Source organism: Olea europaea, unplaced genomic scaffold (genome assembly GCF_002742605.1).
Source record: "Olea europaea var. sylvestris unplaced genomic scaffold, O_europaea_v1 scaffold291, whole genome shotgun sequence".
Lineage (NCBI taxonomy): Eukaryota > Viridiplantae > Streptophyta > Magnoliopsida > Lamiales > Oleaceae > Olea > Olea europaea.
Genome location: NW_019247671.1, coordinates 487,280 through 506,922, shown reverse-complemented (window position 1 = coordinate 506,922; position 19,643 = coordinate 487,280).

The window sequence follows — 19,643 nt, the reverse complement described above, 5'->3', positions numbered from 1 at the left end:
GGAATCGGTCCAATGAAAAGTGGTTTTTGATTTCATGATAACATCGGGTTTGTTCGTTTCTTGGCGAATTGCCAGTCCAATTCGATTGGAATCGAGCCAATGAAAGTGGCTCCTGATTTCTTGATAAATTTGGGTTTGTTCATTTTTGGCGAATTGCTTGTCTAATTCGATTGGAATCAGGCCGTTGAAAGGTGGGTTTTGATTTCATGAAAACTTTGGGTTTGTTCATTTTTGGCAAATTGCTAGTCTGATTTGATTGGTTTTTGTCGAATTGCTAGTCTAATTCGATTGGAATCGAGCCAATGAAAAGTGGCTTTTGATTTCATGATAAGTTTGGGTTTCTTCGTTTTTGGCAAATTGCTATTCTAATTTGTTTGGAATCGAGCCAATGAAATGTGGCTTTTGATTTCATGATATCTTCGGGACTTGTTCATTTTTGGTGAATTGTTGTTCTAATTTGATTGAAATCTAGCCAATGAGAAGTGGTTTTTGATTTCATGATGACTTCGGGTTTGTTCGTTTTTTGCGAATTGCTAGTCTAATTATGCTGAAATCGAGCCAACGGAAAGTGGTTTTTGATTTCATGATAACTTCAAGTTTGTTCTTTTTCGCGAATTGCTAGACTAATTTGATAGGAATCGGTCAATGAAAAGTGGTTTTTGATTTCATGATACCATCGGGTTTGTTCGTTTCTTGGCGAATTGCCAGTCCAATTCGATTGGAATCGAGCCAATGAAAGTGGCTCCTGATTTCTTGATAAATTCGGGTTTGTTCATTTTTGGCGAATTGCTTGTCTAATTCGATTGGAATCAGGCCATTGAAAGGTGGGTTTTGATTTCATGAAAACTATGGGTTTGTTCGTTTTTGGCAAATTGCTAGTCTAATTTGATTGGTTTTTGTCGAATTGCTAGTCTAATTCGATTGGAATCGAGCCAATGAAAAGTGGCTTTTGATTTCATGATAAGTTTGGGTTTCTTCGTTTTTGGCAAATTGCTATTCTAATTCGTTTGGAATCAAGCCAATGAAATATGGCTTTTGATTTCATGATATCTTCGGGGTTTGTTCATTTTTGGCGAATTGTTGTTCTAATTTGATTGAAAAATAACCAATGAAAAGGGGTTTTTGATTTCATGATGACTTCGGGTTTCTTCATTTTTGGTGAATTGCTAGTCTAATTCTATTGGAATCGAGCCAACGGAAAGTGGTTTTTGATTTCATGATAACTTCAGGTCTGTTCTTTTTGGCGAATTGCTAGACTAATTCGATAAGATTCGAGCCAATGAAAAGTGGTTTTTGATTTCATGATAATGTCGGGTTTGTTCGTTTCTTGACGAATTGCCAGTCCAATTCGATTGGAATCGAGCAAATGAAAAGTGGCTTATGAATTTAGGATAACTTCGGGTTTGTTTATTTTTGGCGAATTGCAAGTCTAATTCGATTGGAATCGGGCCAATGAAAAGTGGGTTTTGATTTCACGATAACTTCGGGTTTGTTCATTTTTGGCGAATTGCTCGTCTAGTTTGAGAGGAATCGAGCCAAGGAAATGCTGCTTTTGATTTCATGATGACTTCGGGTTTCTTCATTTTTCGCGAATTGCTAGTCTAATTCGATTTGAATCGGGCCAATCAAAAGCGGCTTTTGATTTCATGATAACTTCAGATTTGTTCATTTTTGGCGAATTGTTGTTCAAATTCGATTGGAATCGAGCCAATAAAAAGTGGCTTTGGATTTCAAGATAACTTCGGGTTCGTTCGTTTTTGGCGAATTGCAAGACTAATTTGATTGGGATCGAGCCAATGAAAAGTGGTTTTTGATTTCATGATAACGTCGGGTTTGTTCATTTTTGGCGAATTACTAGTCTAATTCTATTGGGATTGAGCCAATGGAAAGTGGTTTTTGATTTCATGATAACTTCAGGTTTGTTCTTTTTGGCGAATTGCTAGACTAATTCGATAGGAATCGAGCCAATGAAATGTGGTTTTTGATTTCATGATAACGTCGGGTTTTTTCATTTCTTGACGAATTGCCAGTCCAATTCGATTGGAATCCAGACAATGAAAAGTGGCTTTTGAATTTAGGATAACTTCGGGTTTGTTTATTTTTGGCGAATTGCAATTCTAATTCGATTGGAATCGGGCCAATGAAAGGTGAGTTTTGATTTCACGATAACTTCGGGTTTGTTCATTTTTGGCGAATTGCTCATCTAGTTTGAGAGGAATCGAGCCAAGGAAATGCTGCTTTTGATTTCATGATGACTTCGGGTTTCTTCATTTTTCGCGAATTGCTAGTCTAATTCGATTTGAATCGGGCCAATCAAAAGTGGTTTTTGATTTCATGATAACTTCAGGTTTGTTCTTTTTTGGCGAATTGCTAGACTAATTTGATAGGAATCGAGCCAATGAAATGTGGTTTTTGATTTCATGATAACGTCGGGTTTTTTCATTTCTTGACGAATTGCCAGTCCAATTCGATTGGAATCCAGCCAATGAAAAGTGGCTTTTGAATTTAGGATAACTTCGGGTTTGTTTATTTTTGGCGAATTGCAATTCTAATTCGATTGGAATCGGGCCAATGAAAAGTGGGTTTTGATTTCACGATAACTTCGGGTTTGTTCATTTTTGGCGAATTGCTCATCTAGTTTGAGAGGAATCGAGCCAAGGAAATGCTGCTTTTGATTTCATGATGACTTCGGGTTTCTTCATTTTTCGCGAATTGCTAGTCTAATTCGATTTGAATCGGGCCAATCAAAAGCGGCTTTTGATTTCATGATAACTTCAGACTTGTTCATTTTTGGCGAATTGTTGTTCAAATTCGATTGGAATCGAGCTAATAAAAAGTGGCTTTTGATTTCAAGATAACTTCGGGGTCGTTCGTTTTTGGCGAATTACAAGACTAATTTGATTGGAATTGAGCCAATGAAAAGTGGTTTTTGATTTCATGATAACGTCGGGTTTGTTCATTTTTGGCGAATTACTAGTCTAATTCTATTGGGATTGAGCCAATGGAAAGTGGTTTTTGATTTCATGATAACTTCAGGTTTGTTCTTTTTGGCGAATTGCTAGACTAATTCGATAGGAATCGAGCCAATGAAAAGTGGTTTTTGATTTCATGATAACTTCAGGTTTGTTCTTTTTGGCGAATTGCTAGACTAATTCGATAGGAATCGAGCCAATGAAAAGTGGTTTTTGATTTCATGATAACATCGGGTTTGTTCATTTCTTGACGAATTGCCAGTCCAATTCGATTGGAATCAAGCCAATGAAAAGTGGCTTTTGAATTCCGGATAACTTTGGGTTTGTTCATTTTTGGCGAATTGCAAGTCTAATTCGATTGGAATCGGGCAAATGAAAAGTGGGTTTTGATTTCACGATAACTTCGGGTTTGTTCATTTTTGGCAAATTGCTCGTCTAATTTGATAGGAATCGAGCCAACGAAATGCTGCTTTTGATTTCATGATGACTTCGGGTTTCTTCATTTTTTGCGAATTGCTAGTCTAATTTGATTTGAATCGAGCCAATCAAAAGAGGCTTTTGATTTCATGATAACTTCATACTTGTTCATTTCTGGCGAATTGTTGTTCTAATTCGATTGGAATCGAGCTAATGAAAAGTGGCTTTTGATTTCACGATAACTTCGGCTTTGTTCGTTTTTGGCAAATTTTTAGACTAATTCGATTGGAATCGAGCCAATGAAAGGTGGTTTTTGATTTCATGATAACGTCGGGTTTGTTCATTTTTGGCGAATTACTAGACTAATTCTATTGGAACTGAGCCAATGGAAAGTGGTTTTTGATTTCATGATAACTTCGAATTTGTTCTTTTTGGCGAATTGCTAGACTAATTTGATAGGAATCGAGCCAATGAAAAGTGGTTTTTGATTTCATGATAATGTCGGGTTTATTCATTTCTTGGCAAATTGCCAGTCCAATTCGATTGGAATCGAGCCAATGAAAAGTGGCTTTTGAATTCAGGATAACTTCGGGTTTGTTCTTTTTTGACGAATTGCAAGTCTAATTCGATTGGAATCGGGCCAATGAAAAGTGGGTTTTGATTTCACGATAACTTCGGGTTTGTTCATTTTTGGCAAATTGCTCGTCTAATTTTATAGGAATCGGGCCAACGAAATGCTGCTTTTGATTTCATGATGACTTCGGGCTTCTTCATTTCTCACGAATTGCTTGTCTAATTCGATTTGAATCGAGCCAATCAAAAGCAGCTTTTTGATTTCATTATAACTCTAGGCTTGTACGTTTTTGGCGAATTACTATTCTAATTCGATTGGAATCGAGCCAATGAAAAGTGGTTGTTGATTTCATTATAACTTCGGGTTTGTCCATTTTTGGTAAATTGCTAGTCTAATTCGATTGGAATCGAGCCAATGAAAAGTGAAATTTTGATCTCATGATAACTTCGGGTCTGTTTGTTTTTGGCGAATAACTAGTGTAATTCGATTGGAATTGAGTCAATGAATAGTGGTTTTTTATTTCAAGATAATTTCGGGTTTGTTCATTTTTGGCAAATTGCTTGTCTAATTCGATTGGAATCGAGCCAATGAAAAGTGGTTTTTGATTTCATGATAACTTCGACTTTGTTCGTTTTTGGCGAATAGCTAGTCTAAGTCGATTGGAATGGAGCCAATGAAAAGTGGTTTTTGATTTCACGATAACTTCCTGTTTGTTAATTTTTGGCTAATTGCTAGTCTAATTCGATTGGAATCAAGCCAATGAAAAGTGGTTTTTGATTTAACGATAACTTCCCGTTTGTTAATTTTTGGCGAATTGCTAGTCTAATTCGATTGGAATCAAGCTAATGAAAAGTGGTTTTTGATTTAACGATAACTTCCCGTTTGTTAATTTTTGGCGAATTGCTAGTCTAATTCGATTGGAATCAAGCCAATGAAAAGTGGTTTTTGATTTAACGATAACTTCTCGTTTGTTAATTTTTAGCGAATTGCAAGTCTAATTCGATTGGAATCGAGTCAATGAAAAGTGGTTTTTGATTTAACGATAACTTCCCGTTTGTTAATTTTTGGCGAATTGCTAGTCTAATTCGATTGGAATCAAGCCAATGAAAAGTGGTTTTTGGTTTAACGATAACTTCCCGTTTGTTAATTTTTAGCGAATTGCAAGTCTAATTCGATTGGAATCGAGCCAATGAAAAGTGATTTTTTATTTCATGATAACTTCGGCTTTGTTCGTTTTTTGCGAATAGCTAGTCTAAGTGGATTGGAATCGAGCCAATAAAAAGTGGATTTGGCTTCACGATAACTTCCTGTTTGTTAATTTTTGGCGAATTGCTAGTCTAATTCGATTGGAATCGAGCCAATGAAAAGTGGCTTTTGATTCCGTAATAACTTCGGGTTTTTTTGTTTTTGGTAAATTGCTCGTCTAATTCAATTGGAATCGAACGAATGCAAAGTAGGTTTTGATTTCATGATAACTTCGGGTTTGTTCCTTTTGGCGAATTGCTAGTCTAATTCGATTGGAATCGAGCCTATGGAAAGTGGCTTTTGATTTCATGATGACTTTGGATTTGTTCATTTTTGGCGAATAGCTAGTCTAAATCGATTGGAATCGAGCCAATAAAAAGTGGTTTTTGATTTACGATAACTTCCTGTTTGTTCATTTTTGGCGAATTGCTAGTCTAATTCGATTAGAATCGAGCCAATGAAAAGTGTCTTTTGATTTCTTGATACCTTCGGGATTTTTCATTTTTGGTAAATTGCTAGTCTAATTCGATTGGAATCGAACGAATGAAAAGTGGGTTTTGACTTCATGATAACTTCGGGTTTGTTCCTTTTGGCGAATTGCTAGTCTAATTCGATTGGAATCAAGCCAACGAAAAGGCTTTTGATTTCATGATAACTTCGAGTTTGTTCATTTTTGGTGAATTGCTATTCTAATTCGATTGGAATTGAGCCAATGAAATGTGGTTTTTGATTTCTTGATAACTTCAGGTTTGTACATTTTTAGCGAATCGCTAGTCTAATTCAATTGGAATCTCCCCAACGAAATGTGGTTTTTGATTTCATGATAACTTCGGATTCGTTCATTTTTGGCGAATCGCTCGACTAATTGAATTGGAATCGAGCCAACAAAATGTGGTTTTTGATTTCATGATAACTTCGGGTTTGTTCGTTTTTGGCGAATTGCTAGACTAATTCAATTGGAATAGAGCCAACGAAACGTGGTTTTTGATTACATGAGAACTTCGGGTTTGTTCATTTTTGGCGATTTGCTAACTAATTCGATTGGAATTGAGCCAGTGAAAAGTGGTTTTTGATTTCTTGATAACTTCGGGTTTGTTCATTTTTGGCAAATTGCTAGACAAATTCGATTGGAATCGAGTCAAGGAAAAGTTGTTTTGATTTCATGATAACTTCAGGCTTCTTCATTTCTTAGGGAATTGCTAGTCCAATTCGATTGGAATCGAGCCAATGAAAATTGGTTTTTGATTTCATGATCCTTCGGGTTTGTCTGTTTTTGGCGAATTGCTAGTCCGATTCGATTAGAATCGAACCAATGAAATGTAGCTTTCGATTTCATGATAACTTCGGGTCTGTTCATTTTTGGTGAATTGCTAGTCTAATTCGACTGGAATGGAGCTAATGAAAAGTTGTTTTTCTTTTCATGATAACTTCCTGTTTGTTCATTTTTGGCAAATTGCTAGTCTAATTCGATTCGAATCGAGCCAATGAAAAGTGGCTTTTGATTTCTTGACAACTTCGTGTTTTTTTTGTTTTTAGTAAATTGCTAGTATAATTCGATTGGAATCAAATGAATGAAAAGTGGGTTTTGATCTTATGATAACTTCGGGTTTGTTCCTTTTGGCGAATTGCTAGTCTAATTCGATTGGAATCGAGGCAATGAAAAGTGGCTTTTGATTTCATGATAACTTCCGGTTTGTTCATTTTTGGAGAATAGCTAGTCTAAGTCGATTGGAATTGAGCCAATGAAAAGTGGTTTTGGATTTCACGATAACTTCCCGTTTGTTCATTTTTGGCGAATTGTTAGTCTAATTCGATTGGAATCGAGCCAATGAAAAGTGACTTTTGATTTCTTGATAACTTTGGGTTTTTTCATTTTTGGTAAATTACTTGTCTAATTCGATTGGAATCGAACAAATGAGAAGTGGGTTTTGATTTCATGATAACTTCGGGTTTTTTCCTTTTGGCGATTTGCAAGTCTAATTCGATTGGAATCAACCCAATGAAAAGTGGCTTTTGATTTCATGATAACTTCGGGTTTGTTCATTTTTGGCGAATAGCTAGTCAATGTTGATTGGAATCGAGCCAATGAAAAGTGGTTTTTGATTTCACGATAACTTCCTGTTTGTTCATTTTTGGCGAATTGCTAGTCTAATTCAATTGGAATCGAGCCAATGAAATGTTGCTTTTGATTTAATGATAACTTCGGTTTGTTCGTTTTTGGTCAATCACTAGTCTAATTCATTTGGAGTCGAGCCAATGCAAAGTGGTTTTTGATTTCAGGATAACTTCAAGTTTGTTCGTTTTTCACGAATTACAAGTCTAATTCGACTGGACTCGGGCCAATGAAAAGTAGGTTTTGGTTTCAGGATAACTTCGATTTGTTCATTTTTACTAATTGCTCATCAAATTTGATATGAATCGAGCCAATGAAAAGTGGATTTTGATTTCAAGATAACTTCGGGTATGTTCGTTTTTAGCGAATTGCTAGTCTAATTCGATTGGAATCGAGCCAATGAAATTTGATTTTTGATTTCATGATAACTTTCGGGTTCGTTCATTTTTGGCGAATTGCTAGACTAATTCGATTGGAATTGAGCCAATGAAAAGTGTTTTTTGATTTCATGATAACTTCGGGTTTGTTCATTTCTTGGCAAATTGCCAGTCTAATTCGATTGGAATCAAGCCAATGAAAAGTGGCTCTTGATTTCATGATAAATTTGTGTCTGTTCTTTTTGGTGAATTGCTTGTCTAATTCGATTGGAATCGAGCCATTGAAAAGTGGGTTTTGATTTCATGACAACTTCAAGTTTGTTCGTTTTTGACGAATTGCTAGTCTGATTCGATTTGTTTTTGTCGAATTGCTCATCTAATTCGATTGGAATCGAACCAATGAAAAGTGACTTTTGATTTCATGATAAGTTCGGGTTTCTTCATTTTTGGTAAATTGCTATTCTAATTCGTTTAGAATCGAGCCAATGAAGAGTGGCTTTAGATTTCATGATATCTTCAAGGCTTGTTCGTTTTTGGCAAATTGTTGTTCTAATTTGATTGGAATCGAGCCAATGAAAAGCGGTTTTTGATATCATGATGACTTCGAGATTTTTCATTTTTGGCGAATTGCTTGTCCAATTTGATTGGAATCGAGCCAATGAAAAGTGGTTTTCGATTTCATGATAACTTCGGGTTCGTTCATTTTTGGTGAATAGCTAGTCCAATTTGATTGGAATCGAGTCAATGAAAAGTGTTTTTTGATTTCATGATAACTTCCTGTTTGTTCGTTTTCGGCGAATTGCTCGTCTAATTCGATTTGAATTGAGCCAATGAAAATTGGCTTTTGTGATAAATTTGGGTTTGTTCATTTTTGGCAAATTGCTAGTCTAATTCGATTGGAATCGAGCCAATGAACACTGGATTTTGATTTCCTGATAACTTCGGGTCTGTTCATTTTTGGCGAATTGCTTGTGTAATTCAATTGGAATCGAGCCAATAAAAGGTTGTTTTTAATTTCAAGATAAATTCGGGTTTGTCCATTTTTGGCGAATTGCTAGTCTAATTCAACTGGAATCGAGCCAATGAAAAGTGATTTTTAATTTCATGATAACTTTGGGTTTGTTCGTTTTTGGAGAATAGCTAGTCTAAGTCGATTGGAATCGAGCCAATGAAAAGTGGTTTTTCATTTCACGATAACTTCCTGTTTGTTCATTTTTGGTGAATTGCTAGTCTAATTCGATTCGAATCCAGCCAATGAAAAGTGGCTTTAGATTTCCTAATAACTTCGGGTTTTTTCAGTTTTGGTAAATTGCTAGTCTAATTCGATTAGAATCGAACGAATGAAAAGCGGGCTTTGATTTCATGATAACTTCGGGTTTGTTTCTTTTGGCGAATTACTAGTCTAATTCGATTGAATCAAGCCAACAAAAAGTGTCTTTTGATTTCGTGATAACTTCGGGTTCGTTCGTTTTTGGAGAATTGCTAGTCTAATTCGATTGGAATCAAGCCAATGAAATGTGGCTTTTGATTTCATGATAACTTCGGGCTTATTTATTTTTGGCGAATTGCTAGTCTATTTCGATTGGAATCGAGCCAATGAAAAGTGGTTTTCTATTTCGTGATAACTTCGAGTTTGTTCTTTTTTAGCAAATTGCTAGTCTAACTTAATTGGAATCGCGCCAACGAAATGTGTTTTTTGATTTAATGATAAATTCGGGTTTGTTCATTTTTGGCGAATCGCTAAACTAATTGAATTGGAATCGAGCAAACGAAAAGTGGTTTTTGATTTCATGATAACTTCGGGTTTGTTCATTTTTGGCGAATTGCAAAACTAATTCAATTGGAATCGAGCCATCGAAACGTGATTTTTGATTTCATGAGAACTTTGGGTTTGTTCATTTTTGGCGAATTGCTGACTAATTCAGTTGGAATCGAGCCAATGAAAAGTGGTTTTTGATTTCATGATAACTTCGAGTTTGTTCATTTTTGGCGAATTTTTAGACAAATTCGATTGGAATCGAGCTAAGGAAAAGTTGATTTTGATTTCATGATAACTTCGGGTTTGTTCATTTCTTAGCGAATTGCTAGTCCAATTCGATTGGAATCGAGCCCATGAAAAGTGGTTTTTGATTTCATGATAACTTCGGGTTTTTTTTTTTTTGGCGAATTACTAGTCTAATTCGATCGGAGTCGAACCAATGAAATGTGACTTTCGATTTCATGATAACTTCGAGTTTGTTCTTTTTGGCGAATTGCTAGTCTAATTCAACAGGAATCAAGCCAATGAAAAGCGTCTTTTGATTTAATGATAACTTTGATTTGTTCATTTTTGGGGAATCACTAGTCTAATTCAATTGGAATCGAGCCAATGCAAAGTAGTTTTTGATTTTATGATAACTTCGATTTTGTTCATTATTGATAAATTACTATTCTAATTCGATTGGAATCGAGCTAATGAAAAGTGGTTTTTGATTCAAGATAACTTCGAGTTTGTTCGTTTTTGGCGAATCGCTAGTCCAATTCGAACGGAATCGAGCTAATGAAAATTGTATTTTGATTTCAAAATAACTTCTGGTTTGTTCAATTTTATCGAATTACTAGTCTAGTTCGATTGAAATCGAGCCAATGAAATGTGGTTTTTGATTTCATGATAACTTCGGGTTTGTTCGTTTTAGGTGAATTGCTAAACTAATTCAATTGGAATCGAGCCAATGAAAAGTGGTTTTTGATTTCATGATAACTTCGGGCTTGTTCGTTTCTTGGTGAATTGCCAGTCTAATTTGATTGGAATCGATCCAATGAAAAGTGGTTCTTGATTTCATGATAAATTTGGGTTTGTTCATTTTTGGCGAATTGCTTGTCTAATTCGATTGGAATCGAGCCATTGAAAAGTGATTTTTGATTTCATGACAACTTCAGGTTTGCTTGTTTTTAGCGAATTTCAAGTCTAATTCAATTGCTCATCTAATTAGATTCGAATTGAGCCAATGAAAAGTGGCTTTCGATTTCATGATAAGTTCGGGTTTCTTTGTTTTTGGTAAATTGCTATTCTAATTCATTTGAAATCGAACCAATGAAAAGTGGCTTTTGATTTCATGATATCTTCGGGGCTTGTTCATTTTTGGCAAATTGTTGTTCTAATTTGATCGAAATCGAGCCAATGAAAAGCGGCTTTTGATTTCATGATAACTTTGGGTTTTTTCATTTTTGGTGAATTGCTAGTCTAAGTCGATTGGAATCGAGCCAAAGAAAAGTGGTTTTTGATTTCATGATAACTCCAGGTTCGTTCATTTTTGGTGAATAGCTAGTCTAATTTGATTGGAATCAAGTCGATGAAATATGTTTTTTGATTTCATGATAACTTCCTGTTTGTTCGTTTTTTGTTGAATTGCTCCACTAATTCGATTGGAATCGAGCCAATGAAAATTGGCTTTTGATTTCTTGATAACTTTGGGTTTGTTCATTTTTGGCAAATTGCTAGTCTAATTCGATTGGAATCGAACGAATGAAAAGTGGCTTTTGATTTTATGATAACTTCGGGTTTGTTTGTTTTGGAGAATTGCTAGTCTATTTCGATTGGAATTGAGCCAATGAAAAGTAGCTTTTCATTTCATGATAACTTTTGGTTTGTTCATTTCTTCGAATTGCTAGTCTAATTCAATTGGAATCGAGCCAATGAAAAGTTGCTTTTGATTTCTTGACAACTTCGGGTTTTTTAATTTTTGGTAAATTGCTAGTCTAATTCCATTGGAATCGAATGAATGAAAAGTGGGTTTTGATTTCTTGATAACTTCGGGTCTATTCCTTTTGGCGAATTCCTAGTCTAATTCGATTGGAATCAAGCCAACGAAAAGTGGCCTTTGATTTCATGATAACTTTGGGTAAGGTTCTTACCGAGTGAACTTTGCTATTTGTATACCGATTTTTGACACGTTGTTTAACACTTGAATTATTGTCAAGTTCAATTGGATGGGAAAATTGTTTTAAATTTAAACTATCCAATGGGGTAATGTCACGTGGCAATGTATAAACTAAAAGTGTACACCATAGTGTACAAGTAGCACGGTCCTTATCGATTGAACAATGCTATTTGTACATTGATTTTTTAACACATTGTTTGACACTTGCATTGTTGTCAAGTGTCAATTGAATGGAAAAACTGTTTACAATTTAAACTGTCCAACAGGGTAATGCGACATGGCAAAGTTAAACTTAAGTGTACACCACAGTGTACGTGTCTCTACATTCTTCCCGATTGAAATTTGCTATTCGTACACTGATTTTTAACACGTTGTTTGACACTTGCATTGTTTTCAAGTGTCAATTGGACGGGAAAACTGTTTGAAATTTAAACAGTCCAACAGGGTAATGTCGCGTGGTAAAAGTGTAAACTAAAGTGTACACCGTAGTGTGGATGTTCCACGGTCCTTACCGATTGAACTTTGCAATTTGTACACTGATTTTTGAAACGTAGTTTGACACTTGCATTTTGTCAAGTGTCAATTGGATGGGAAAACTATTTGAAATTTAAACTGTCCAACAGGGTAATGTCACGTGGTAAGGTGTAAACTAAAGTGTACACCCTAGTAAACACGTAGCCAGGTTCGTACTAATTGAACTTTGCTATTTGTATACTGATTTCTGACAGGTTGTTTGACACTTGCATTGTTGCAAAGTGTTAATTGGATGGAAAAACTGTTTAAAATTTAAACTATCCAACAGGAATATGTCACGTGGCAAAGTGTAAACTAAAATGTACACCATAGTGTACATGTAGCAAGATTCTTGCAGATTCAACTTTGTGATTTGTACACAGATTTTTGACACGTTGTTTGACACAAACATTGTTGTCAAGTGTCAATTGGAAGGGAAAACTATTTTAAATTTAAACTGTTCAATAGGTTAATGTCACGTGGCAAAGTATAAACTAAAGTGTACACCATAGTGTACATGTATCATGGTCCTTACAGATTGAACTTTGCGATTTGTACACCAATTTTTGACAGGTTGCTTGAGACTTGCATTGTTGTGAAGTGTCAATTAGATGGAAAAATTGTTTGAAATTTAAACTATCCAATAGGATAATGTCACGTAATAATGTGTAAACTAAAGTGTACACCATAGTGTACGTGTCCCAAGGTTCATCCCGATTGAAATTGTCTATTAGTACACTGATTTTTGACAAGTTGTTTGACACTTGCATTGTTGTCAAGTGTCAATTGGATAGGAAAACTATTTGTAATTTAAACTATTCAACACGGATATGTCACGTGGCAAAGTGTAAACTAAAGTGTACACCATAGTGTACATTAAGTAAGCTTCTTACCGATTGAACTTTGCTATTTGTACAATGATTTTTGACATGTTGTTTGACACTTGCATTGTTGTCAAGTGTCAATTGGATGGGAAAACAGTTTGAAATTTAATCTGTCCAACAGGATAATGTCACATGACAAAGTTGTTTGAAATTTAAGCTGTTCAGTAGGGTAATGTCACGTGGGAAAGTGTAAACTAAAGTGTACACCATAGTGTACCTGTAGCACGGTCTATACTAATTGAAAATTGCTATTTGTACATTGATTTTTGACACGTTGTTTGACACTTGCATTGTTGTCAAGTGTCAATTGGGTGGGAAAACTGTTTGCAATTTAAACTATCTAACATGGATATGTTACGTGGCAAAGTGTAAACTAAAGTGTAGACCATAGTGTACATGAAGCAAGGTTCTTACTTATTGAACTTTGCGATTTGCACACTGATTTTTGACACGTTGTTTGACACATACATTGTAGTCAGGTATCAATTAGATGGGAAAACTGTTTGAAATTTAAACTGTTTAGTAGGGCAATGTCACGTGAAAAAGTGTAAACTAAAGTGTACACCATAGTGTACATGTAGTATGGTCCTTACCGATTGAACTTTACAATTTATACGTTCCTTTTTAACACGTTGTTTGACACTTACATTGTTATGAAGTGTCAATTGGATGGAAAAACTGTTTGAAATTTAAACTGTCCAACAGGGTAATGTAAAATAGCAAAGTGTAAACTAAAGTGTACACCATTGTGTACATGTCTCAAGGTTCTTCCCGACTGAAATTTGCTATTTGTACACTGATTTTTGATACATTGTTTGACACTTGAATTGTTGTCAAGTGTCAATTGCATGCGAAAATTGTTTGAAACTTAAACTGCCCGACAGGGTAATGTCACATTACAAACTGTAAACTAAAGTGTAAAACATAGTGTACATGTAGCACGGTCCTCACCGACTGAACTTTGCTATTTGTACACTAATTTTTGACACGTTGTTTGACACTTACATTTTTGTCAAGTGTCAATTGGATGGAAAAATTGTTTGAAATTTAAATTGTCCAACGGGGTAACGTCACGTGGCAAAGTGTAAACTAAAGTGTATACCATAGTGTACATCTTGTAAGGTTCTTAACGATTTTAACTTTGCTAGTTGTACACTAATTTTTGACACGTTGTTTGACACTTGCGTTGTTGTCTAGTATCAATTGGATGGGAAAACTGTTTGAAATTTAAACAGTCCAACAGGGTAATGTCACGTCGCAAAGTGTAAACTAAAGTGTATACCATAGTGTGCATGTGCCACGGTCCTTATCGACTGAACTTTGCTATTTGTACACTGATTTTTGACACGTTGTTTGACACTTGCATTGTTGTCATGTGTCAATTGGATGGGAAAACATTTTGAAATTTAAACTGTCCAACAGGCATATGTCACATGACAAAGTGTAAACTAAAGTGTACACCATAGTATACATGAAGCAAAGTTCTTATTGAACTTTGTGATTTGTACACTGATTTTTGACAAGTTGTTTGATGCATACATTGTTGTCAAGTGCCAATTAGATGGGAAAACTATTTGAAATTTAAACTGTTCAATAGGATAACGTCACGTGGCAAAGTGTAAACTAAAGTGTACACCATAGTATACATGGAGCATGGTCCTTACCGATTGAACTTTGCTGTTTGTACACAAATTTTTCACACATTGTTCAACACTTGCATTGTTGTCAAGTGTCAATTCGATGGAAAAATAATTTGAAATTTAAACTATCCAACTGGGTAATGTCACGTGATAATGTATAAACTAACGTGTACACCATAGTGTCCAAGTAGCAAGGTCTTTATTGATTGAACAATGCTATTTGTACATTGATTTTTAACACTTTGTTTGATACTTGCATTGTTGTCAAGTGTCAATTGGATGGAAAAACTGTCTGAAATTTAAACTGTCCAACAGGGTAATGCGACGTGGCAAAGTGTAAACTGAGGTGTGCAGCATAGTGTACGTGTCTCAGCGTTCTTCCCGACTGAAATTTGCTATTTATACACTGATTTTTGACACGTTATTTGACAGATGCATTGTTGTCAAGTGTCAATTGGCTGGGAAAACTATTTACAATTTATACTGTCCAAAATGGATATATCAAGTGGCAAAGTGTGAACTAGAGTGTACACCATAGTGTACGTGAAGCAAGGTTCTTACCGATTGAACCTTGCTATTTGTACACTGATTTTTGACATGTTATTTGACACTTGCATTGTTATCAAGTGTCAATTGGATGTGAAAATTGTTTGGACTTTAATCTGTCCAATAGGGTTATGTCACATGGCAAAGTGTAAACTAAAGTGTACAACATAGTGTACATGCCGCGAGGTTCTTACCGATTGAACTTTCCTATTTGTACACTAATTTTTTACAGTCATCAGACACTTGCATTGTTGTCAAGTGTCAATAGGATGGGAACACTACTTGAAATTTAAACTTTCCAATAGGGTAATATCACGTGGCAATGTGTAAACTAAAGTGTACAGTATAGTGTACGTGTCTCAAGGTTCATCCCGATTGAAATTTGCTATTTGTACACTGATTTTTGACATGTTGTTTGACACTTACATTGTTGTCAACTGTTAGTCGGATGGGAAATCTGTTTGTAATTTAAACTGTCCGATAGGGATATGTCACGTGGCAAAGTGTAAATTAAAGTGTACACCTTAGTATACATTAAGCAAGGTTATTACCGATTGAGCTTTGCTATTTGTACACTAATTTTTGACATGTTGTTTGAAACTTGCATTGCTATCAAGTGTCAATTGGATATGAAAACTGTTTGAAATTTAATCTGTCCATTAGGGTTATGTCATATGGCAAAGTGTAAACTAAAATGTACATCATAGTGTACATGTCACGAGGTTCTTACCGATTGAACTTTGCTATTTGTACATTGATTTTTTATAGTTATTTGACACTTGAATTGTTCTCAAGAGTCAATTGGATGGGAAAACAGTTTGAAATTTAAACTGTCCAATAGGGTAATATCACGTGGCAATGTGTAAACTAAAGTGTACACCGTAGTGTACATGTAGCAGGTCCTTATCGATTGAACATTGCTATTTGTACATTGGTTTTTAACACGTTGTTTGTCACTTGCATTGTTGTCAATTATCAATTGGATGAAAAAACTATTTGAAATTTAAACTATCCAATAGGGTAATGTGACATGACAAAGTGTAAACTAAAGTGTACACCATGGTGTATGTGTCTCAAGGTTCTTCCCGATTGAAATTCACTATTTCCACACTGATTTTTGACACGTCGTTTGACACTTTTATTATTGTCAAGTGTCAAATGGATGGGAAAACTGTTTACAATTTAAACTGTCCAAAAGGGATATGTCACGTGGCAAAGTGTAAACTAAAGTGCAGACCATAGTGTACATGAAGCAAAGTTTTTACCGATTGAACTTTGCTACTTATACACTGATTTTTGACATGTTATCTGACACTTGCATTGTTATCAAGTGTCAATTGCATGGGAAAACTCGTTGAAATTTAAACTATCCAATAGGGTAATGTCACGTGGCAAAGTGTAAACTAAGGTGTACACCATAGTGTACATGTCGCAAGGTTCTTACCTATTGAACTTTGCTATTTGTATACTGATTTTAGACATGTTGTTTGACACTAGCATTGTTGTCAAGGGTCAATTGGATGGAAAAACTGTTTGAAATTTTAACTTTCCAATAGGGATATGTCACGTGGCAAAGTGTAAACTAAATTGTACACAATAGTGTACATGAAGCAAGTCTCTTACCGATTGAACTTTGCAATTTGTACACTAATTTTTGACAAGGTGACACATGCATTGTTGTCAAGTCCCCATTGGATGGAAAAACTATTTGAAATTTAAATTGTCCAACAGGATAATGTCACGTGGGAAAGGGTAAACTAAAATGTACACCATAGTGTACATGTAGCAAGGTTCTTATCGATTGAACTTTGCTATTTATACACTAATTTTGACACATTGTTTGACACTTGAATTGTTGACAAGTGTCAATTGTATGCAAAAACTATTTGAAATTTAAACTGTCCAATAGGGTAACGTCACGTGGCAAAGTGTAAACTAAAGTTTAAACCATAGTGCACATGTAGCACGGTCCTGATTGAACATTGCTATTTGTTCATTGATTTTTGACATGTTGTTTGACACCTGCATTGTTGTCAAGTGTCAATTGGACGGAAAAACTGTTTAAAATTTAAACTGTCCAACAATGTAATGCCACGTGGTGAAGTGTAAACTAAAGTGTACACCATAGTGTACATGTAGAACGGTCCTTATCGATTGAACAATGCTATTTGTACAATAACTTTTAACACATTGTTTGACACTTGCATTGTTATCAAGTGTCGATTGGATGGAAAAACTGCTGGAAATTTCAACTGTCTAACAGGGTAATGTGACATGGCAAAGTGTAAACTGAAGTGTACACTATAGTGTACGTGTCTCAACATTCTTCCTGATCAAAATTTGCTATTTGTACACTGATTTTTGACACGTTGTTTGAGACTTGCATTGTTATCAAGTGTTAATTGGATGAGAAAACTGTTTGCAGTTTAAACTGACCAACAGGGATATGTCACGTGGCAAAGTGTGAACTAAAGTGTACATGAAATAAGGTTCTTACCGATTGAACTTTGCTATTTGTACACTGATTTTTGACACGTTGTTTGACACTTGCATAGTTGTCAAGTGTCAATTGGATGGGAAAACTATTTGAAATTTAAACAGTCCAACAGGGTAGTGTCACGTCGCAAAGTGTAAACTAAAGTGTACACCATAGTGTGCATGCGCTACGGTCCTTACAGATTGAACTTTGCTATTTGTGCACTGATTTCTCACACATACTTTGACACTTGTGTTGTTGTTAAGTGTCAATTGGATGGGAAAATGGTTTGAAATTTAAACTGTCAAACATGATAATGTCACGTGACAAAGTGTAAACGAAAGTATACACTATAGTGTACTGGTAGCAAGGTTCTTACCGATTGAACTTTGCTATTTATACACTGATTTTTGACACATTGTTTGGCACTTGCATTATTGTCAAGTGCCAATTGGATCAGAAAATTGCTTGAAATTTAAACTGTCCAACATGGTAATGCCACGTGGTGAAGTGTAAACTAAAGTGTACATGTAACACGGTCCATACCGATTGAACTTTGCTATTTGTACACTAATTTTTGACATGTTGTTTGACACTTGAATTGTTTTCAAGTGTCAATTGGATGGAAAAACTGTTCAAAATTTAATATGTCCAATAGGGTTATGTCACATGGCAAAGTGTAAACTAAAGTGTGCACCATAGTGTACATGTCATAAGGTCCTTACCGATTGAATTTTGCTATTTGTACACTGATTTTTGACAGATTATTTGACACTTTTATTGTTATCAACAGTCAATTGGATGGGAAAACTGTCGGAAATTTTAATTGTCCAATCAGGTAATATCACGTGACAATGTCTAAACTAAAGTGTACACCATAGCGTACATATATCACGGTCCTTATCGATTGAACATTGCTATTTGTACATTGATTTTTAACACGTTGTTTGACACTTGTAGTGTTGTCAATTGTCGATTGGATGTTAAACCTATTTGAAATTAAACTATCCAATAGGGTAATGTGACATGGCAAAGTGTAAACTAAAGAGTACATCATAGTGTACATGTCTCAAGGTTCTTCCCGATTGAAATTTGTTATTTGTACTCTGATTTTTGTTACATTGTTTGTCACTTGCATTGTTGCCAAGCGTTAATTGGATGAGAAAACTATTTGCAATTTAAACTGTCCAACAGGGATATGTCACATGCCAACGTATAAACTAAAGTGTAGACCATAGTGTACATGAAGCAAGGATCTTACCGATTGAACTTTGCTATTTGTACACTGATTTTTTACATGTTGTTTGATACTTGCATTGTTGTCAAGTGTCAATTGGATGGGAAAAATATTAAAAATTTAAATTGTCCAATAGGGTAATGTCACGTGGCAAGGTGTAAACCATAGTGTACCCAATAGTGTACATGTCGCAAGGTTCTTACCGATTGAACTTTGCTATTTGTACACTGATTTTTGACATATAGTTTGACACTAGTATCGTTGTCAAGTGTCAATTGGATGGAAAAATTGTTTGAAATTTAAACAGTCCAACAGGGTAATGTCACATCGTAAAGTGTAAACTAAAGTGTACACCATAGTGTGCATGCACCACGGTCCATACAAATTGAACTTTGCTATTTATACATTGATTTTTGACACATACTTTAACACTTGCATTGTTGTTAAGTGTCAATTGGATGGGAAAATAGTTTGAAATTTAAGCTGCCCAACAGGGTAATGTCACGTGGCAAAGTGTAAACAAAAGTACACACCATAGTGTACTGGTAGCAAGGTTCTTGCCGATTGAACTTTGCTATTTGTACACTGATTTTTGACACGTTGTTTGACACTTGCATTATTCTCAAGTGTCAATTGGATCAGAAAATTGCTTGAAATTTAAATTGTCCAATAAGGTAATGTCACGTGGTGAAGTGTAAACTAAAGTGTACACCATAGTGTACATGTAAC